The following is a 24107-nucleotide window of genomic DNA, read 5'->3' as shown; positions in this document are numbered from 1 at the left end:
TTCAATCGCAATGCGGAATACGGGGAAGCAACCAATCGCTCCCAAATTTTGCACAGTTATTTAAGATGCTGAAAGGAATCGAAAAAGCTTTGTTCCAAAAAACCGACTTTGTTGACCCAGTCTAATACATACTGTCTTCAGCATCGCTTCTCAGAAGAGTAATGGCTGTCATATCGAAAAGAATTGTAGCGCAAGTACATGGTTTTCTTTGACCTAAGTGTCGTACATCTCCAATAAAATTCCTTCAGCATTTTTTTCGTAATTGCATTGGTAATTTCTTTGGAATCCTTTCAGCAATTGCACAGTTTAATACAGTTTTAAACAATAAACAAATCGCTTTCGCTCTTCGTACATATGTACAACAGAGATGGTTATATTTGCGGTTTAGGGGAAGATGATATAGATCGATGAGATTAGAATTGAATCTTATGACAACTAAGTTGCCGGGTCATTAATTGGCTCGGTAGCTTAGTTGGTAAAGCACATGTCTAGCGAATAAGGGTCGTGAGTTCAAATCTCACCTGAGCTGTGGATTTTTTCCCAATTTAACCAATAATTTACCCATCTGTACATATGTACGTTGAGTTATTTGAATAATTCGTTGTTGATATCTTCTGGGCCATTCAGATGTATTCTGTTTTTGACAACATTCCTCAGAATAATAATAGCTTTCGTATCGGCAAGAATATAGTTCTCAATTCCCCACTATGTAGCGAAAGTGCCCTTAGGCAAGGTTGTGACCATTCAATTGCAAAGATTTACATTCATTTGCTATTATCTCAGTTCAGAAGCATGCTATCGAAAAACAATGTATGAATGAATTTAACCTTGTAGTTTTATCTGAAAGTTTGCCGAATAACATTGGGGTCGCAAACGTATACCAAAGTCGTGAGCGAGCTGTGAAGGCAACTCTCCATGCGGTGAATGTAAATTTCATTCACTCTGTGGAAAGTTGTCTTCACAGCTCGCTCACGACTTTGGTATACGTTTGCGACCCCAATGTTATTCGGCAAACTTTCAGATAAAACTACAAGGTTAAATTCATCCATACATTGTTTTTCGATAGCATGCTTCTGAACTGAGATAATAGCAAATGAATGTAAATCTTTGCAAATGAATGGTTGCAACCTTGCTCTTAGGAGCTTTCGGTATGACCATTTTTTTCGAACTTTCTTTTTGATAATTTTTTTTGTTAATTCTCTGTTTTTTTTAGAATCCTATCGTGATTCTAAATTTTCGTCCTAAAGTGAAAATTTCGGCAATCAGCAATTTCTTTGAGAAATCCTTAAGAAATTTCTTTCTGAATTCATTCAACATTTCTATAACGCTATAACTTTTTTAAGATTTTAGTAGAACCTTCTTCACCTGATTTTTTTCGGTAATTTCTTTGGAAAGTTTTTCGTTTGAAGCTGCTTTGGCAATTTTTTTTGAAAAAATCTTTGAACATGTCTAAGAAATGATTATTTCTTCGAAAATTTATTTAGGAATTTTCACCCCAATTCTTCTGGGGGAGTTCTCATGCATTTTTTGGGAAATTTATCTTTAATTTATTATTGCATTTTATATGGGATTGTTTATATAGATTTGATCCAACATTTTCTTGGGAATTTAATTTGGTAATGTTTAGAAATTCCCTTTAAAAATGCAATTGTTTTACAAACTGCCAGGGGAAATGCCGGAGAATTTATTAAAGTGACTTCCAAAGAAATTCAAAAATAGATTGTCGAGGAAATTGCTGAAGGATTTCCCAAAGCAATTGACTCGAACATTGCCAAAGATGTTTTCTAATCAATTGCCCAATCGATGCCCGCACGAACTGTCCGAAAGAGTTCGCAACCGAGTTAGGAATGAAAGTTCCGAGAGATTTTTTTCAAAAAGTTGACGAAAAAATTCACAAAGCCATTTTCTTCTGAATTCTTTCGGCAATTCCTTGGGGAATTCTTTTTCTTCGCTTCACCAACACTTTTTTACGCTTTCAGTAGAACCTTTTTAACCTGACTTTTTAATACTTTCGGAAAGTTTTTCGTTGGGAACTCTTCTGGTAATTCTTTTGGAAATTGGTTTTGCAATTGTTTTGGAAAATTCTTTGAAAAATGTCTTTTGTTATTTCTTCAGAAATTTATTTTGGAATTTTCACTGCAATTTTTGTCGGGTTCTCATACAATTTTCTGGAAATTTCTGGTAATTCTTTTGGCATTTTATTTGAGATTCGATCCCACAATTTCTTTGAAATTTAATTCGGCATTTTTGTTAGTAATTACGTCTCAAGGGAATTGCCGGAGAACTTCTCAAAATAACTTCCGAAGAAATTCACAAATGGATTACCGAGGAAATCGCTGAGGGATTTTCCAAAGGATTTGGCACAGAAATTGTATCATGATTGATATAGTGGCTCATTATTGTGCAATGACTGTTATTCCTTTGGAAAATTTTTCGTTGGAAAATCTTCTGACATTTTTTATTTGGAAATTGGTTTCGTAAAATTCTTTGGATATGTCCCCGGCGATGAAACCGAGCATAAGAAACGTGTTCGAGGCCAGCGAGGTTGAGGCAGTGAAAGCAAAGCAATCCAGCTCCAAAGGGTTAAAGGAATCATCTTACAAATTTTCAAATGCAATAGCCTGAGAAATTCCTAAGGGAATTTTCCAAAGTAATTTTTTGAGGAGTTCACTAATAACTTATCGAGTAAATTCTTGACGTTTTTCCAAAAGATTTGCCACAAAAATTCCGAAGAAATCTCAAATTCAATTCCCACATGCATTGATGAAAAATTTCGCAACAGAAATGCGAAATGCCTGTTCAAAAGTTCAAAGGGATTGCCAAAAAGGTTTCAAAAGAAAATGAGGAAGAAATTTTTAAAGGAAGTGTAAAAATAAATATTGCCGCAAAGAAAATGAAAAATCAAATATGCCGAAAAAAATCCCAAAGAACTTGTCGTTTCGTCGCGTGTTTTTAAATATGGAATTTAAAATATAAATATATTGCGTTGCGGTCAATCAGTTTTCAATCTTTTTGCATGAATAGAATGCTGAATATAATGTGATTCGATCATCTGAGCATAACTTTAGCAACAATTCAGTGGGATTCGAAATATTGGTGATTGTATTAGAGAATCTCTTTAAATTTGAACAAAATAAAAAAAAAATAAAGATTTGTATTTTTTTCAGTAAAAAAAATATTTGAAAATTCTTTTTTTGTATACTAGCTGTTCCGGCAAACGTCGTACTGCCTGCCTACTGTATTTTTTGACATACACCACTATAGAGAAATGCCCCGCTACTTCATTTGTATAGGAGCTCCTTTTTTCAGTGGTGGGAGGGTTCTTACACTATGCTAAGAACCTTCCCCGGCTCCACACCCCCTTGCATACCAAATTTCACGCCGATCGGTTCAGTAGTTTTCGAATTTATAAGGGTCAGACAGACAGACCGACAGACAGCCAGAAATCCATTTATTTGTAGATTCGAAATATTAGATGTTAGTTCAATCGAAGCATTGGTTTCGGTAAACGAGATGTATGAAGGGAGCAACTTTGCATAAAAATAGAAAAAAAAAGATGTCAAATAGACAGCCTTGTATGGAAAGCCGAAAAAAATTGGATCTACTGTATTTTTTCCTTCACGTTTTCGAACTTAGGGCATGATCCCACACTAAAAATTCTCATCTGCTTACCAAGTTCTAAAATGCTGTAAACTAGTGTTATCAATGGATGATGTAAACAAATCTAAAAGGAATTGGAAAGATGAAAATTGTCTGAGAATTTCAAGAAGGTAAGCCTACGAAACTGTCAATGAAATTTTTGAATGAGGAATTGCCTGGGAATTAAAAAAAAATAGCCAAAGATATTTCCAAAGAAATTGCCTGGGAAATTTCCCTTGAAATTTCTATGGGTTTTGACCAAGAAAAAGTGCTGAAAGAAATCTCAAATAATGTTTCAAAAGAATTCCAGAGGAGATATACGACGCTCAGTAGTAGCTTTTAAGAACACTTTGATAGTGTATTTGACACATTCTACCGTGACGTTACAATGTTTAGACGCCTTCTTGGTCAGATTTTACACAATAACTCGTAAATTCGACCGTAAACCCTCAAATATTATTGCATATTCGGAATCCTTGTAACATTTCCAATAAGTATGATCTGTTGAACAGTTAGTTTTCATCGGAAAAGTATGTTAAAAATGGGAATGAGTAGCGTGACGTTACAACGTTGTAACGTCACGCTACTAATTCCTATTGTAAACATACTTTCCCAATGAAAACTAAATGTTCAATAGATTAAACTTATTGGAAATTTTACAAGGAATCCGAATATGCAAAAATATTTGAGGGTTTACGGTCGAACTTATGAGTTATAGTGAAAAATCTGATCAAAACGGCGTCAAAACGTTGTAACATCACGGTAGAATGTGTCATTCCATATCAATTTATTAAAAAAAAGCGTCCCATAGTGCGCAAATTTTAAACCTAATTGTTGTCTATGTGTAAGCTTAGATTCTTCTTTGCAACTCTACAGAAGACAGTATTTTCCGATATGGTCCAGAACGAGAGATATATGACGATTGCTGATAGTTGTAGTGTTTTTCAAGTCATTTAAACGTAAAAAAAAAGTTTTTTGATTTTTTTTTCTGTTGAACTGTTGAAATGTTTTTTTAAAGTTAATGACAAATATTTAATCAGCTTCAAATATGGGTGGATTGTATGAAAAACATTTCGTTGTATTTTGTTCTATTAGAATGATATTTAAACTGCTTGACCTGGGGAAAATCTATTTCTTTATTTTCTAATGCGGTATTTCCTGAATATGTTTTGTTAAACTAGTAATATTTAATATCTTCAGTTACACAACCTCCAATAGAGTTTAAAGCTTAATCTCAAAGAAAAAAAATCTAAATCAGTTGAGATATAAGAATTTGAATTGAACACCCCTTGCTCTCGATACTAACTTTTGTTTTGAGCCGTGGAGCCGCGCTACAATATTGTTCAAGAATTTCTACACTATGACTATTTGAATTTGAATTGAATAACAATACGAGAGGAAACGCATATCAAACGTAACGTAATTTTTTCAGAAATTGTTGGCGAATTATTTCGAAACAATAATGAAGCACTACAAATGCATTTTACAATATAGCATATTGTAGTGGAACCTTACAAATGCGTAATAAACTAGGACAACACATATGGACATGTACAACACAGAATATACATTATGCCCTGTTACCCTAATGGATACAATTTCCGAACACAGGATGACGAGGTTTCATAAATGTTGTTGGCCCATCAGTCAATCCTGTGTCGTATTTTTTTTTTTTTGGCAAGTTGCCTTTTGTTCGCAGCATTAGTTGCTTTCATAACTTGAATTTTGTCTACGAATTTCTAATCCTAAGGAGGCATCCTGAATCAGATTTTAATGTGAGACGTCTACACTTTGTTGTCCCGGTTAGGGAAGAGTCAACATGTCTTCAAGTTGTTAATTGCCCGAAATTACCTAAATGTAGGCCATCAAAATGATATCACTGATTTCTCATAGTGCCCTATCACTTCAGAGTACTATAAATGTGCAGTAAACTTGGGTAAATGTTTACAAGTTAAAAACGTACGTTTAACAACAATGTAATAGAATCTTCATCGTCTGGTACATAACCCCAAAGTAGAAGATGCATTTTGCACCACCGTTCCCCCTCCCATCTTATATAAACACGGCTCAAACTGGAGCATCACATTCACAATGGATATGAATGGATGGCACGCCGGAATGTAACGAACGATATTCCTACATTGCATTGGCAGGCGGAGGGCGAAACTACGTCGGTGCCGTTTTCGTGTTTTCCCAAACAATTCCCGCAGAGTGGAATTTCTTGTGATGGTACCATTTTAGCGGATGGGATATGGGAAAATAGATTTTATTCTTGCCCCACGTGAATAAGATAGGTTGCGTAGCCCTAGCTGATATTGAGATAGTCGTTATAAAATATTAAATGTATTTTTAAAATAAATCACTCGAAATGGCAGGAAATTTTAAAATATCTATCAGTGCTGTCGCAGCTCATGAGCCTCACGCAATTGAATATTGTGGATTTTATTTCATTACCGACCAAAAAGACTCAGAAACTTTATTATTAAGCAGTGGACATACAGGGGATGGCCAACATGTTTGGGATAGGCAACTTTTTTTCTCTCACAAAAAAGTTCAACAAGCTATAACTTTTCATAGAGTGCATCAAAAAATCTCAAATTTTGACTGTTTGTCAACCTAATATGTGTGCATCATTGGTACAAGTTTGGGCTCGATTGATTAATATTTCGCAAAGTTAGAACCGTTCGCGTAAAACACTATTTTTCAGACAACTCATTTTTGAGGTGTCATATCTCGGAAACCAGTGAACCGAATTGAATGAAATTTTGAACGTACACTAACAATATGTAAATGCTTCACAAACTATGAAAACATATGTACTTTTTAAACGTTGAAAAAAGTTATCATGGATTGACACTTTTTGGATTTTTCTTGAAAAAATGTAATTTTTTTACATCAATGTCAATAAATTTTAGTGTTGATATCCAAAGATTTTCCACTTCTGTTCTCAAGTTATCTCTAATCAGATATATTAGAGCCTATTTAGATTGAAGGAAGAACAAATTGTAGTAGGCGTTGATATATTATAAAGCAGTATTTGTCATAATAAAGAAAAACTCCATTCGAAGAACACGTCTTTTACTACAATTTCAGAAGTGGGATAAGATCCATTATCCTGAAGTATTGTTATCAAAATTTCAAGTAGCCTTTCGAGGTAATAACTGTGGAAGATCTGAATTACATCCCGCAAGAGATGACTTCAAGTTACTGAAGCGGAGACCCGGCATGGGAACTGATTTCTTCAAGCCAGAGATTTTCGATCGGACGATGGTGCCATGGAGCTTTTTGTAGTAACTGAGGACATAAGGAGTATAAAGTGTTCAAGAAGAAGAATATGATGTAATTGTAATTGTAATTGTAATTGATGAATTGTTGATAAACGTTAAAAAAATCATTCAATTCGGTTCACTGGTTTCCGAGATATGACAGTTCAAAAATTAGTTGTCTAAATAATAGTGTTTTACCCGAACGGTTCTAACTTCGCGAAAAAAAAATCAATCGAGCCCAAATTTGTACCAATGATGCACATATAATAGGTTGACAAACGGTCAAAATTTGAGATTTTTTGATGCACTCTATGAAAAGTTACGGGGGCTATTTTATAACTCGAGTCGATCGTTATTTCATGTGACTCGATAGTTGTCGAATGATACAAAACGAGTTAGTCGATGGATGTCGAGCAAATAGTCTAGCACAACGAATGCTCGATTCATTAAAACGACTCGATGAAACCGGTCGGTCACCTGTCATCGCACAGCAATCAGTGCCTGCTGCGCACAGCGATCAGATAGGTTGATGTGAAATTTTGAATTTTTACCAACAACATGGCTTTGTGCGCGTAGGGATTTTTTTTTGCATTTTATAAGTAAAACTACTCTAGAATATTCATTGGAATCCGTTTTAAACCCTCCATCAGTCGCGCCAAAAAGAGATACACGAGCGATAGCGTCGGGTATTCAGTACACGGCATACGCTTTAAATTATGGTTGCAGTACTAGATAGCATATTGGTGTGTTAGGCAAAAATGTCTAGCTGATTATGAGTATTTGGTAGCTTGGTTGGTAGTGGACATGTAGAACCGCTTTACTATTACTTTAGAGCTTTTAGTAGAACTTGTTACTTCAGACTCTAGTTTAATTTAAAAACACTTCACTAATACTTTACTTTTGCAAAAGAAAATAAAAAATGAATAACTCTTTTAAAGAAAAACTAGAAAGGACGAGCAAATTCCTTTTAATTCTACTACTGTGCTTATCTTCGGACAGATAGGCCTATTTCGTCTGTGACTTACAGACTTCTTCAGTGTCAAGTGCTCGACTGAAGAAAACCTCGCATTCGTTGTGGTATTTATACTAGGAGTGTATGTGTAGGTACGTGTGTGGGTTAAAGTGTAGGTATAAAAATGTAGGTACAAAATTGTAGGTACATATTTGTAAAAAAGGGGGTGTATCTGCCTGTTAGAAAACAGGGTGTCAATAAGATACCTAAAGCTAGGAAAATTCCTACCGATTTGGTAGGTAGTCAATTGGTGTTTGTTGTGTTATTTTTTATTTTTTTTTTTTTTTTTTTTTTTTTTTTTTTCTGCCGATTTGGTAGGTAGTCAATTTGTGTTTTGTGTATTGTGTAATGTTTTGTGTGTGTTAGGTAAAAATTTAAACAGCCACGTGTACCCATTGCCCTGATCCTTGTTAAGTAGTTTTTTATTGTTTTGTTTGTAAATTTCTAAACTTTCTGCAACATCAAGTTTCCATGGGTTTGTAATGTGTCGTAAGAGTTTAATATTTGAAGTATTCATAAAATGTCCTTCATTGAAAATATGTTCAGCAACTTTAGATTTAAAATGATGAATGAGTCCCTTGTCTGTGTCTTTGTGTGCTTTTGATACTTCCGTTATGTGTTCTTTGAATCGTGTGTTGAGTGTGCGTTTTGTTTGTCCTATGTATATTTTGTCACAGTGATTACATGTTACTTTGTAAACACCAGATTTTGTTAAGTTGTCCAACGGGTCTTTCGTAGATCCTAAGAGAGTTTGAAGTTGGTTAGCTTTGCTTGTGAAAACTAATTCAAAACCAAACTTTCTGAGAATTGGTCGGAGTTTTTTTGGTGTCATTGTTGTAGTTCACAGTTATCCGTTTAAGTGTAGGTTCTGTCCGTGTCAGTGTAGTCAAAGAACGTCTATATTGTTGTTGTGTCTTTTTGTTGATGATCTGTTGTATTGTTTGTTTTGTGTAACCGTTCAACTGTGCTGTTTCGAAAATGTAATTAAGTTCTTTCGTTTTTCCTGTTTCACTAAGTGGAAGTGTCTGCATTCGGTGTATCATGTGATTGAAGGATGCAATTTTGTGTTGATGTGAGTTATTTGATGAATTTGGAATAGTGCGTTGAGTGTGTGTCGGTTTTCTGTAAATTTCGAAGGAAAGTGTTGATTCTTGTTTTACGATGAGTATGTCCAAAAATGGTAGTTGGTTGTTCTGTTCAATTTCACAAGTGAATTCGATGTTTTTGTGTGCATTATTGATATTGTTCAAGATTTCAGGTAAAAGATGTTTCTTAACAATGCTAAACACGTCGTCAACGTATCTCCACCAGACTTCAGGAAGCTGTTTGTTGTTTTCTAAGCGTTTTTCCAAATTTGCCATAAAAATTTCACTTAAAAATGGAGAAAGTGGATTGCCCATGGGGGCACCATTAAGTTGTTTGTAGGTTTCATTTCTGAACGAAAAATAATTTTCTTCCATACAAAGTTTGGTTAATTTGATGTATGTACGAACTTTCTTAATCCAATCTGAATTTGAATCTTCATATTGGTTCAGAAGCCAATCTTCTAGTAGGTTAATGGCCTCTTTAACTGGAATGCTTGGAAATAGTGATTTAACGTCGAATGAAACTAAAATTTCATCGTCGTTAACGGATAAATTCTGTACTAGTTCTGTGAATTGTTCGGAATTCTTGACAGATCTACTGTGAAATTTTTTAGGCATGTTTTGGAATTCTTGTACTAAATATTTGGCAATTTTGTGTGTAGGTGAACCAATGGCTGAAACAATCTCACGCATTTCATTTCCAGGTTTATGAACTTTGGGAAGTCCTTTTATTCTTGGCAATGAAGGGTTAGATTCTTTCAGGCTTTTAATGACGCTTCCTAAAACTGGTGTAGACTCTTTGAGAGTTTTGTCAACACGTCTTACTAATCCTGGAAGAGGATCAGTACGTTGTTTTCGGTAAGGTCCATTTTGAATCTTGTTATTCATTATTTCATCATAGTCCTCTTTGTTCATGATTACTGTTTTGTTTCCTTTGTCAGCTTTCAGATAGAAAACTGGTTTCTGGTTAAGTTCTTTGATTATTCGTTGTTCTTTCAGGTGTTCTTTGTTCAATTTGTTTTGTTGTGTGTTTTGAATAGTGTTAGCTGTTTGTGTTCTGATTTCTTGAATCTGTGGTGTCTGTAAATTGTTCGTGTTGATAGCTGTTTCAATGTCGATTATGGTTTGTGTTGAATCTGGTTTAGAGTGTACTGCGTAGTTAAGACCTTTGTTGAGAAGGGTCAACTGTTCTTCCGTAAACTGTTCGGAAGAGCGATTGACCACTAACCCAGTTAGTTCTTGTGTTGTGTTTTGTGGTTGTGTAGAAGAACATGTAAACTTCGGATTTTGCATCTTTAATGCTTTAAGTTTTTTATCTAGTAATTTCCTTTTTCTTTCTGATTCACAAAATTCTGCAACTTTTACTTTTGTTAGAAAATTAGGGAAAGATTCAGGATAATCTTTCGCTAACTTTAAATGGAGAGAATAACATTCCAAAGTTTTCATGTTGATCTTGCTGTGTAGTTTTTTGATGCTTTCTTTGATGAGTGTTTGTTCAAGTGTCTTTACTATGTTGGGGTTTGTGGCTGTTTTAACTTTTACCTTGTGACTTACGGGAGTAAGCCTGTACTCTATACACTTCTTGAGAAACGCGATATCCTTGTGTAATCCTGCGATGGTCTTCTTCAACTCGATGAACTTATTCGGCTCTGACTTTGGCTTGGTTGTCATCTTCACTTTACTATTACTTTAGAGCTTTTAGTAGAACTTGTTACTTCAGACTCTAGTTTAATTTAAAAACACTTCACTAATACTTTACTTTTGCAAAAGAAAATAAAAAATGAATAACTCTTTTAAAGAAAAACTAGAAAGGACGAGCAAATTCCTTTTAATTATACTACTGTGCTTATCTTCGGACAGATAGGCCTATTTTTTACCTAACACACACAAAACATTACACAATACACAAAACACAAATTGACTACCTACCAAATCGGCAGAAAAAATAACACAACAAACACCAATTGACTACCTACCAAATCGGTAGGAATTTTCCTAGCTTTAGGTATCTTATTGACACCCTGTTTTCTAACAGGCAGATACACCCCCTTTTTTACAAATATGTACCTACAATTTTGTACCTACATTTTTATACCTACACTTTAACCCACACACGTACCTACACATACACTCCTAGTATAAATACCACAACGAATGCGAGGTTTTCTTCAGTCGAGCACTTGACACTGAAGAAGTCTGTAAGTCACAGACGAAATAGGCCTATCTGTCCGAAGATAAGCACAGTAGTAGAATTAAAAGGAATTTGCTCGTCCTTTCTAGTTTTTCTTTAAAAGAGTTATTCATTTTTTATTTTCTTTTGCAAAAGTAAAGTATTAGTGAAGTGTTTTTAAATTAAACTAGAGTCTGATGTAGAACCGACCAACCCGATCTGGTCCTGTCGCGGGTGTCGGAATGGCCCCCGCGGAAACCTTGGCATTCAGTCAAGGCCGCCTTGGTCAGGACACCAAAGCTAGGCATGCGGCGGCTCTTTCTTGATGATTCTTCATATCCATCATCTTAGCGGACCAACGGCCACCCTGGTGAACCCGTGGCCACCGGAATGTGCCCTGGAGGAGCTAACTTCGAAGAAGTTTTGACCATAGTGCCAAAACTAGGCATGCGAAGGCCCTATATTCACCATTTTTCATATACACCATCTTATTATCCATAAAAAGGGTTAATGACCTCCCTGGCCATCCCGTGGCCACCGTAATATGCTCTGGAGGAGCCTGTAACGAGGATGCTTTGGCCATAGCGCCAGATCTTCTATCTTTTTATGTTTATCCTGTGTTTAGGTGATCAAAACCTGATTCTTCGCCTGCAGGCATCTAAGAAACTGAAACCAGGAATTGCGTCGGAATGAACCGATTACACTCAAGGAATTCCTCCAGAAATTCCACTAGGAATTCCTCCAGAATTCCTCCAAAAATTTCTCTAGGAATTCCTCCAGATATTCCTCTAAGAATTCCTACATAATTCCTCTAGGAATTCCTCCGGAAATTCCTCTAGGAATTCCTCTGGAAATTCCTCTAGGAATTACTCTAGGAATTCCTCCAAGAGTTCCTCTAGGAATTCCTCCAGGAAATGCTCTAAGAATTCCTTCAGGAACTCCTCTAGGAATTCCTAGAGGAACTTTTCTGGGAATTCCTCCAGGAACTTCTCTAGGAATTCCTCGAGAAACTCCTCTAGAAATTCCTTCAGGAATTCCTCCAGAAATTCCTCTAGGAATTCCTCCAGGAATTTCTACAGTAATTCCTCTGGGAATTCCAGCAGGAATGCGGCGAATTTCTCCTATTTCCTATTTCCTATTTCTAGGAATTTCTCCAGAAATTCCTCAAGAAATTTCTCCAGAAATTCCTCCAGAAATTCCTCCAGAAATTCCTCCAGAAATTCCTCCAGAAATTCCTCCGAGAATTCCTGGAGGAAATTCCTCCGAGAATTCCTGGAGGAAATTCCTCCAGCAATTCCTATAAGAATTCCTCCAGCAATTCCGCTAGGAATTCCTCCAGCAATTCCTCCAGCAATTCCTCTAAGAATTCCTCCAGAAATTCCTCTAGGAATTCCTCTAGTCATTCCTCCTGAAATTCCAGAAGGAATTTCTTCAGAAATTTCTCTGGAAATTCCTCCAGAAATTCCTCTAGGCATTTTTCCAGAAATTCTTCTAGGAATTTCTCCGAAATTTCCTTGAGGAATTTCTAGAGAAATTCCAAGATGAATTTCTGGTGGAATTTCTAGAGGAATTTCTGAAGAAATTCCTAGAAGAATTTCTGAAGAAGTTCCTTATAGAATTTCTGGAGGAATTCCTGGAGGAATTCCTAGAGGAATTTCTGGAGAAATTCCTCCGAAAATTCCTCCAGAAATTCCTCCTGGAATTCCTCCGAAAATTCCTTCAGGAATTCCTCTGGGAATTCCTTCAGGATTTCCTCGAGGAATTTCTGGAGAAATTCCAAGAGGAATTTCTGGAGAAATTTCTAGAGGAATTCCTGAAGGAATTCCCAGAGGAATTCCTGGAGGAATTTTCGGAGCAATTCCAGGAGGAATTTCTGGAGGAATTTCCGGAGGAATTTCCAAAGGAACTTCTGGAGGAGTTCCTAGCGGAACTCTTGGAGAAATTCCTAGAGGAATTCCAGGAAGAATTCCTAAAGGAATTCCGGGAAGAATTCTTAGAGGAATTCCTGGAAGAATTCCTAGAGGAATTCCTGAAAGAATTCCTGGAGGAATTCCTGGAAGAATTCTTAGAGGAATTCCTGGAAGAATTCCTAGAGGTATTCCTGGAAAAATTCCTAGAGGAATTCCTGGAAGAATTCCTAGAGGAATTCCTGGAAGAATTCCTAGAGGAATTCCTGGAAGAATTCCTAGAGGAATTCCTGGAAGAATTCCTAGAGGAATTCCTGGAAGAATTCCTAGAGGAATTCCTGGAAGAATTCCTAGAGGAATTCCTGGAAGAATTCCTGGAGGAATTCCTTTCATAACTCTTCCAGAAATTCCTCTAGAAATTCCTTCAGAAATTCCTCAAGAAATTCCTCCAAAAATTCTTCTTGGAATTTCTCCAGAAATTCCTAGAGGAATTTTCGGTGAAATTCCAAGAGGAATTTCTGGAAAAATTCCTAGAGGAATTTCTGGAGAAATTCATAGAGGAATTTCTGGAGGAATTTCCAGAGGAATTTCTGGAGGAATTTCCAGAGAAATTTCTGAAGAAATTCCTACTGGAATTTCTGGAGGAATTACTAGAGGAATTCCTGGAGAAATTCCTTGAAGAAGTTCTAAAAGAATTCTTGGAGGAATTTCCGGAGGAATTGCTGCAGGAATTTCCGGAGGAACTTCTGGAGGAATTTCCGGAGGATTTCCTGAAAGAACTTCCAGAGGAATCCCTGGAGGAATTTTCGGAGGAATTTCCGGAGGAATTCCTGGGGGAATTTCTGGAGGAATTCCTGGAGGACTTTCTGGATGAATTTCCGGAGGAATTTCCGGAGGAATTCCTAAAGGTATTCCTCCACAAATTCCTCTAGGGATTCATCCAGAATTCCTCCAGAAATCCAGGGAATTCCTTGAGGAATTCTGGAGGAATTCCTAGAGGAATTTGTGGGTAAATTACTAGAGGAATTTCCGGAGGAATACCTAGCGAAATTTTTGGAGGAATTCCTAGAGGAGCTTCCTGGAGGAATTCCTGGAGGAATTCCTGGAGGAATTTCCGGAGGAATTACTTGGATTTTTTTCAAAAATTCCTCTTGGAATTTCTCCAAAAATTCCTCTACGAATTTCTCCAGAAATTCCTCGAGAAATTTCACCAGGAATTCCTCAAGAAATTTCTCCAGGAATTGCTCTAGGAATTCCTCCAGGCACTCCTCTAGGAATTCCTCCAGGAACTCCTCTAGGAATTCCTCAAGAAACTCCTCTAGGAATTCCTCCAGGAACTCCTCTAGAAATTCCTCCAGGAATTCCTCTAGGAATTCCTCCAGGAATTCCTCCGGAAATTCTTCCAGGAATTTCTCTGGAAATTCCTCCAGGATTTCCTCTAGGAATTCCTCCAGGGATTCCTCCGGAAATTCCTCTAGAAATTCCTCTAGTAATTCCTCCAGAGATTCCTCTAGGAATTCCTAAAGGAATTTCTGGAAAAATTACTAGAGGATTTTCTGGAGAAATTTTTAGAGGAATTTCTGGATAAATTCTTAGAGAAATTTCTGAAGAAATTCCTAGAGGAATTCCTGGTGAAATTTCTAGAGGATTTTCTGGAGAAATTCGTAGAGGAATTTTTGGAGAAATTACTAGAGGAATTTCTAGAGAAATTCCTAGAGGAGTTTCTGGTGAAATTCCAAGAGGAATTTCTGGAGAAATGCCTAGAGGAATTTCTGGAGAAATTTCTAGAGGAATTTCTGGAGAAATTTCTAGAGGAATTTCTGGAGAAACTCCTAGAGGAATTTCTGGAGAAACTCCTAGAGGAATTTCTGGAGAAATTCCTATAGGAATTGCTGGAGAAATTCCTAGAAGAATTTCTGGAGAAATTCCTAATCCTAGAGGAATTCTGGAGAAATTCCTTGAGGAATTTCTGGAAAAATTCCTAGAGGATTTTCTGGAAAAATTTCTGGAGAAATTCCTATAGGAATTTCTGCAGAAATTCCTTGAGGAATTTCTGGAGAAATTCCTGAAGATGAAATTTCTCGAGGAATTTCTGGAGAAATTGCCAGAGGAATTTTTGGAGAAATTCCTAGAGGAATTTCTGGAGGAATTCCTAGAGGAATTATTGGAGAAATTCCTAGAGCAATTTTCGGAGAAATTCCTAGAAATTCTGAAGGATTTCCTACTGGAACTTCTGAAGTAATTACTAGAGGAATTCCCGTAGGAATTCCCGGAGGAGTTCCTGGGGGAATTCCTTGAAGAATTTCTAGAGGAACTCCTGGAGGAATTTCCGGAGGAATTCCTAGAGGAATTTCTGGAGGAATTTCTGGAGGACCAGAGAGGAAAATTCATGAAAATAGAGCCGTCGCATGCGTAGTTCTGGCTCCATGGCCTGAACGTCCTCGAAACAGATTTCTCCAGGTTACATTCTTAAGACCACGGGATGACCACAGTCGCCTGGCCATTGATTCTTTTAATGGATGATGGATGTCACAAAGTTTCTGCTTATTATGTGTAATGGCTTGATTTCCCTAACAGCGGGGAGGAAAAAAAAAGAGAATAAATATAAAGAATCATGAAGGTAGACCGTCGCATGCCTAGTTTTGGCGTTCACGAAGAAAGCACCATCAGGACGCATTTCGATTGGCCAGGGAGGACATTGGACCGTTTTACGGTAACCAAGATGATGGATATGAAAGATAGAGCCGTCGCATGCCTAAATTTGCCACCATGGTCCAAAGGTCCTCGGAACAGGTTCCTCCAGGGAATATTGCAGTGGCCATGGGTTGGTAAGGAAGGCCATTAGACCTTTTCATGGTTACTAAAATGATGGATATGAAAAATCATGAAGAAAGAGCCGTCGCATTTCTAGTTCTGACCCTATGGTTAAAACGTCCTTGAAATAGGCTTTTGCAGAGCACATCCCGGTGGCCACGGGTTGACCAATGGTTGGCCAGGGAGGCCATTTGACGGTGACCAAGAAGATGAATATAAAAAATCATGTAGACAGACCCTTCGCATGCCTGGTTTTGGTGCCCTGACCGAAATGTTCACGATCCAGGTCCCCGCGGGTGTAATTCCGATGCCCGCAACAGGACCAGATTGGGTTGGCCGGTTCCACATGACCACTACCAGACACGCATCACCCAGCTGGACATGTTTGCCGCAGACACCAACATTCAACGACGCGGCCGCTCGTAAAAAGCTTGTGTAAACAAAATTCCTCTCAGTAAACTGTCAAAATCGCGAATCGACCACTCTTCTGCTGTCGACTGTCGAGCTAGTCGGTTTCTATGATAGCTTTTCTGCTCGACTCGACAGTGATAGCAGGCGACCCGATTTAATCGACTCGAGTTATAAAATAGCCCCCTACACTGCCCATAATCGCATAGTTGACGTAAGCGCCACTGTAGTTTTCAACATATTTTTGACATTTTAACAATGATTAATGGAATTTTTATATTTTTTTTCACGTTGATAGCTATTGCTCTATTGAATAAAACTGGTCACAATTATGCACATTTGATAGATATTAGCTTGTGAATGCTGACATTGTCAATGGTGGTTACGTCAACTATGCGATCATGGGCAAGCATGTTGAATTTTTTTGTGGGAGAAAAAAAAGTTGCCTATCCCAAACATTTTGGCCATCCCCTGTAGATACATAAAAAAATTACGCGGAAAATTCCAGTGATTTTTTCTATTCTCCAGACATTTCCATTTTTGAAAAATCAACAAATCAACGAAGCTTCATAAAAACAGTCTTTTTCAATTTATCAAAAAAGAAAATCGGGTTAAGTACTGAAGACGACCATACAGTTGAGGTCGAAATACGTATCTGTCAAAGGATGCAAATTCTTAGTGGAATTAAAAGGAACAGTACTTAACCCGATTTTCTTTTTACTAACAGGTATTCCACTAACAAGCCCAGGTTCATCATCATCAATTACCAAGTTTATTCGGAAATCTGAAAAAATAACCGGAAAACGTTAATTTTTGTTTTTATTTTTGAGATTTTTAGCCCAGGTTATTGATTTATCTCGTACAATGGGAAATGATTTCAACAAGGCTTTCCACCGTCGTCGAAATTCAAAATGATAAGCCTTGCTTGAAATCACGACATTTTTTGCGGAAATTTGCCATACCTTGTAAACAAAGCATCATATGTCATACCTATCCTGGAAATTTGGTGTTACTGTTCATCTGAACTCGGGAAAACTCCATCTCCATCTCTTCCTCTATATCACAACTCCCTTTGAATTAGGAATGATTAAGTATGAAGTGGTGCTCTTCAAGGATATGCAGTTGAATGTTTACTTGTTTTATGCAGTTGAAAATGTTTACTCCTTTGTCTAATCGAGTTAATTGGAATGACTTGTCGTGGCATTTCAATTTCCTGAAGTGTTTCATCATCATCATTAGTGAAGCATTAATTTATGAACAGCACCGGAAGTGCTCACAAAGGGAAATGGCTGGGGTGTAAATTAAAAGAGTCATGTCCTCCTGTATTTAAATCCACTGACACGCCTCACCACATGAAGCAACCGCACTACATATTTCGAATGATTTCCCCAAGCTGTCAACCGTGACCGCGACAATAGTTGATCCCACGGGGTTTTGTTGTACTCGCACTGTTTTCTTTTTTTTTCTGATGATATAACGTTTCCACTGAAACGTGACCTGTACTAACTGTACTTTGTTGTTTGTTTGCGTTATCAATTGGAGAGCCGTCGTTGCCGAATCTCGACCGGAGAAGGTTTCAAACCTCTTATCGTCAAGTTTGAAAGGAGCATACCTCTATCAATGGACCAACTTGAACTCCATTCATAGCTAGGCCGTGATAACTATAGAAAGCTACATTGAAAAAGCGTCATGGAAGCCATGTGCTAATTGGATTTCTAATGGTAGTGGCTCGCCAGTCTTATTAAAGAATCCAAGGTGATACCCAGTCGAAAATACCGCCCCATTACATGTGCTAATTGGCTAATAATGTGTCGATTGGCAGATACTGCAAGTGGAAATTTCCGGTGTATTCAGCTTAAATACTATTTGCGAATAATATTTGCATCAAGCACACCACTTAACTGGTACGTGGGAACGTCATGGGAAAAACTAGAAAATTAGAAGACGCAGAATGTTGATTAATTGGCAAACGGAGAGATGAAATTGTGAAAAAAATATCGCGTTCCGGTGGGATTCGAACCCACGACTCCGTGTTCGCTAGACCGGCGCTTTAACCAACTTAGCTACAGAACAGGTAACGATTCTGCGGAATAGAAAGCCAAATTGACTCCGCGACCACACCATGAACACTCCTGTTTCGGCGCAGTTGGTCGCTTGAGCGTGCGAGCGATCGAACCGAGCTCTCGACGCATACTTAATAGACACCGGCAAGGCAACACTTACGGTTCGGTGCCTCTAGGTATGCGGAGTGCGAGATTAAGTGTCGGTACTATAAAAACAATTCGCTCTCGCTTGTATAATAGTCTATTTTACGAAACGACAACAGTGTTGATATTGATATTAACACTCACGGGCTTGGGCGCAACCTCTTGTCAAATTTTCATTCATGAAATGAGCGATCAGCTGATCCGAAACGTCTCGTAAAATGGCTCATTAGAAGGTACGGCCGCAGAATCGTTACCTGTTCTGTGGCTTAGTTGGTTGAAGCGCCGGTCTAGCGAACACGGAGGTGTGGGTCCGAATCCCACCAGAACGTGCTTTTTTTCATAACTTTATCTCTCATTATGAAAATCAATCAACATTCTGTGTCTTCTTATTTTTAAGTTTTTCCCAAAAGTCCTGGGAGTAATGGCAGTGTATGTGTAGACTAGACTAGACTAGACTAGTCTAGACTTGTATCAAGTCCAGGAAGAAATCATACAAGAAATCTATCGTTAACTTCTACTTGTGTTGTGCCATTTACTCGATACATATGTGGCTATCGTCAAGTGAAATGAGCGATACAATTCAATTGTTTGCGCCTTTTATCACTTCGATGTTTAACAGCTAATCGATTACACTAGTTTACAGCATTTTTGAACTCGGTAAGCTGATGATCATTTTTGGTGTAGAATCATGCCCTGAGTTCGAAAAGGCGAAGGAAAAAAATTACAGTAGAGCGGAATTTTTTTCGACTTTCCATACAAGGTTGATGATTTGAAATCCATTTTTGTTCTATTTTTAAGCAACGTCGCTCACTTCACACATCTCATTCTCCGTAATCAATGCTCCGATTGAGCTGAATTTTTTACTGTAACTCGCCTACATATGAAATGTCAAATAAACGTTGAGAAAGAATTTTTAGATTGTTTTTTTCTTATTGAAAAAAATACATTTCTTCATATATTTTTGGAAATTTGGCTAAAATTTAAGGAGATCGTCCCTAAAACTCGCCAATATCTCGAATTTTATCAATCTGACGCAAAACCTGCATTCAGATGATCGAATGGTATTGTACTCAGCTTTTAATTTATGGAAAAAGATTTGAAATTAATTGAACAAAACGCAAGATATTTGAATTTTGATAAATTTCATATTTCTAAAAGTTGTAAAACTCAATATTGAGATAAAACTCAAAAACTGCTCTACTTAAAATTTTTTGAAGCACGGTTCCAAAATCAGTGCTAAATTATACTTCAAAAACTTTGGTCGTTGACAGAAGTTCACGACTTTCGTTTTATTTTGTAAACTAGTGTTACCGTTATCCCAGCTCGCAACCCGGGTGATAATTGGACCAAGTGATAGATTACGACTCGCCATTTAGGTACACACTGTGTGCTAGGCAGTTCAGGTAGGTAGGTACCCGAGTCGTCTGATAATTCAATGGATTCGCTCGACTGGAATAGCGTTTCTCACGCGATAAGATAAACACCGTCTAGGAGCACGGTTGTTATGAAGCCATCTGTCAAGCGATGACCCATCCCGCTACAAATGGCCTCTCATAAAAAAGCTGACCGAGTTGTCAAAGTCGATACCGAAAATCTCGTCTGGTTTTGTTATCGTTCCCGTCCGGAGGGGGTAATAAAAAAAAGCCATCATAAAGTCAGTTGATGGTCGAGTTTTGATCGAGTTTGAAGCGGTTTATTTGAGGTAACTCGCGTGCGTGTGTCTAGTACCTAGTAGGGTGGATAAGAGTGTAATTAGCGAAGTGATTGGAGCCGAGCGATGATGGCAGGAGTACGGGACAATGTTGAACACATGCGTGGTCATGACCATGATCACCATCACTATCACGACAGGTGAGTTGGAGATCGATTTTTGTTGCTCTTTAGTTGGCAATCTATCGAACGAGATGGCTTCAGGGTTCAGAGAGGCGATATCTTAATACAATTAAGGAGCAAGTGCAGTATAGTCGAGAAACGATAGATCAAAAGGCAAAAAAGTAATAAAAATGGTATAAAATTGCAACATAAGCTATAAGTTTAAGTTAGAAAGGTCAAATGTTGTAAAAGGATATTCTTCAATTCAGTTGTTTTCATAACTTCAACATTATCTTTAAAAATGATCAATTTAAAAAAGTCTTGTTTACAACAAGCCTACTTCAGGTCTTTTACCTTTCCAACAGCACACTTTCAACCCTTAATAACTTTCCCCCTCTCGACGCAGCCACTCAACAAAATAGGCCCATTCAATTAGTGTTCTATTTTGGATGGAATCTGTCAGCGTTACTCAATTTACCCATTCAACCGTGTAGGTAGCTTGCTACCCAATTCAATTTGCCACTAAGAGAAGAAGCGTCTTATAGTCTCTACTACGGCTGGCAGCCAGCCTTCTTGTAGGTAATAAAGTCAACTGGACGAAGCTCCCGCCTGATTGACGGTTTTTACGAGAGCGAATCATCGTCCTTTTCTCTTCCGTTAATTGTGTTTCTCGGAACCGTACAAATTGTAGCCTTTGGTTGTACCACTCGAGTTTGTTCTTAGGCTGTCTACCACTTGGTACAGTTGATGACGAAAGCGGAAGTTAGTACCTTGTGTATCGTTGTATATTGCAACCCAATAGAAGCTATTGTGAAGTTGCAATGTAATTGTAATTACGAGTCTCTGGGGTGTGGCATGCAGTAGCATAAATAGAGGGGAACGGAACCCATCTTAAGCAAAGTGCTCCTATATCCATTCTATCTAAAACGAAGCTAGTAAATGCTATTTAACACTCCCACTGCCATGCTATAAATCACTTACACCAACTGCCATACCTCAAAACAGTGGGAACGGTATTTTTCAACTGCTAATATCTCAGCCGTTTTTTATCCGATTTGCAAAATTTTTGAAGCTATGAATTTTCCCAGCCTTAAAATTTTCAAACTATGGATTTGACCAAAGTTCTATTTTTGAGTACTCAAAAACTCGGAGCAAGTACCTTAAAAAATGCTGTTTTTCTGGAGCCATTCCGAATGTAAATTAGTTTCCACGCTTATTTTAATGTTGAATTGCCCATATTAATAAAGCAAAATTATTGCAAAGAAATATATGGAGATAGTCATTATTTAAGACTATAAAAACTTCACATAATCACGTATAATACAGAAAATTTGTATATTCGATTTGAACTTTGTATTCATCGCGACAACCCCTGTGTTTTATCGCTTGAAACCAATCACGTGCACATGAGAAATCTTTTTCCAAACGATTGTGAAAAGTATGAATCTCAGAAACTACAAAATTATCATAAAATCACGTATAATACAGGAAATTAGTATTTTCAGTTTGAACTTTACGTTCATCGCGACAATCCCCATGTTATATTGCTTGAAAACAATCACGTGTACATAAGATTACATTTACAGATAAATGAGGACAAGTGTGAATCATAAAAACTACAAAATCTTCACAAAATTACGTATAATACAGAAAATTTGTATATTCGGTTTGAACTTTACATTCATCGCGACAACCCCTGTGTTTTATTGCTTGAAAACAATCACGTGTATATGAGAAAACTTTTTCAGAACGATTGTAAAAAGTGTGTATTTTAGGAACTACAACATTTTCACAAAATCACGTATAATACAGGGAATTCGTCTTTTCAGTTTGAACTTCACGTCCATCGCGACAACCCCTGTGTTTTATTGCTTGAAAACAATCACGTGCACATGAGAAATCTTTTTCCAAACGATTGTGAAAAGTATGAATCTCAGATACTACAAAATTTTCATAAAGTCACGTATAATACTGGAAATTAGTATTTTCAGTTTGAACTTTACGTTCTTCGCGACAATCTCCATGTTATATTGCTTGAAAACAATCACGTGTACATAAGAATACATTTACAGATAAATGAGGACAAGTGTGAATCATAAAAACTACAAAATCTTCACAAAATTACGTATAATACAGATAATAAGTATATTCGGTTTGAACTTTACATTCATCGCGAAAACCCCTGTGTTTTATTGCTTGAAAACAATCACGTGCATATGAGAAATCTTTTTCCAAACGATTGTGAAAAGTATAAATCTCAGAGACTACAAAATTTTCATAAAATCACGTATTATACTGGAAATTAGTATTTTCAGTTTGAACTTTACGTTCTTCGCGACAATCTCCATGTTATATTGCTTGAAAACAATCACGTGTACATAAGAATACATTTACAGATAAATGAGGACAAGTGTGAATCATAAAAACTACAAAATCTTCACAAAATTACGTATAATACAGAAAATAAGTATATTCGGTTTGAACTTTACATTCATCGCGAAAACCCCTGTGTTTTATTGCTTGAAAACAATTACGTGCACATGAGAAATCTTTTTCCAAACGATTGTGAAAAGTATGAATCTCAGATACTACAAAATTTTCATAAAGTCACGTATAATACTGGAAATTAGTATTTTCAGTTTGAACTTTACGTTCTTCGCGACAATCTCCATGTTATATTGCTTGAAAACAATCACGTGTACATAAGAATACATTTACAGATAAATGAGGACAAGTGTGAATCATAAAAACTACAAAATCTTCACAAAATTACGTATAATACAGATAATAAGTATATTCGGTTTGAACTTTACATTCATCGCGAAAACCCCTGTGTTTTATTGCTTGAAAACAATCACGTGCATATGAGAAATCTTTTTCCAAACGATTGTGAAAAGTATAAATCTCAGAGACTACAAAATTTTCATAAAATCACGTATTATACTGGAAATTAGTATTTTCAGTTTGAACTTTACGTTCTTCGCGACAATCTCCATGCTATATTGCTTGAAAACAATCACGTGTACATAAGAATACATTTACAGATAAATGAGGACAAGTGTGAATCATAAAAACTACAAAATCTTCACAAAATTACGTATAATACAGAAAATTTATATATTCGGTTTGAACTTTACATTCATCGCGACAACCCCTGTGTTTTATTGCTTGAAAACAATCACGTGTACATGAGAAAACTTTTTCTGAACGATGTGAAAAGTATGTATTTTAGGAACTACAACATTTTCACAAAACCACGTATATTACAGGAAATTTGTATTTTCAGTTTGAACTTCACGTCCATCTCGACAACCCTTGTGTTTATTGCTTGAAAACAATCACGTGTACATTAGAAAACTTCTTCCAATCGATTGTGAAAAGTAGTAATTACAAAATTTTCACAAAATCACGTAGAATACAGGGAATTCGTATTTTCAGTTCGAACTTTACGTGCATCGCGACAATCCTTGTGTTTTATTGCTTGAAACAATCACGTGCACATAGGAAAACTTTTTCAAAGAATTTGTGAGAAGTGTGAATCATCAAAACTACAAAATCTTCACAAAATTACCTATAATACAGAAATGTTGTATATTCGGTTCGAACTTTACATTCATCGTGACAATCCTTGTGTTATATTGTTTCAAAGCAATCACGTGTATATAAGAATAAATTTACAGATCACTGGAAACATGAATTCCTACATTTTTTTTTTCTTTTAGGCATTCCTACAGAAATTGTTTCAAGAATTGTTGAGAAAATTTTCCTGGGATTTCCTAAGTAATTC

This window comes from Aedes albopictus, chromosome 2, assembly GCF_035046485.1.
Source record: "Aedes albopictus strain Foshan chromosome 2, AalbF5, whole genome shotgun sequence".
Classification (NCBI taxonomy): Eukaryota; Metazoa; Arthropoda; class Insecta; order Diptera; family Culicidae; genus Aedes; species Aedes albopictus.
This window is presented reverse-complemented; position numbering follows the sequence as displayed.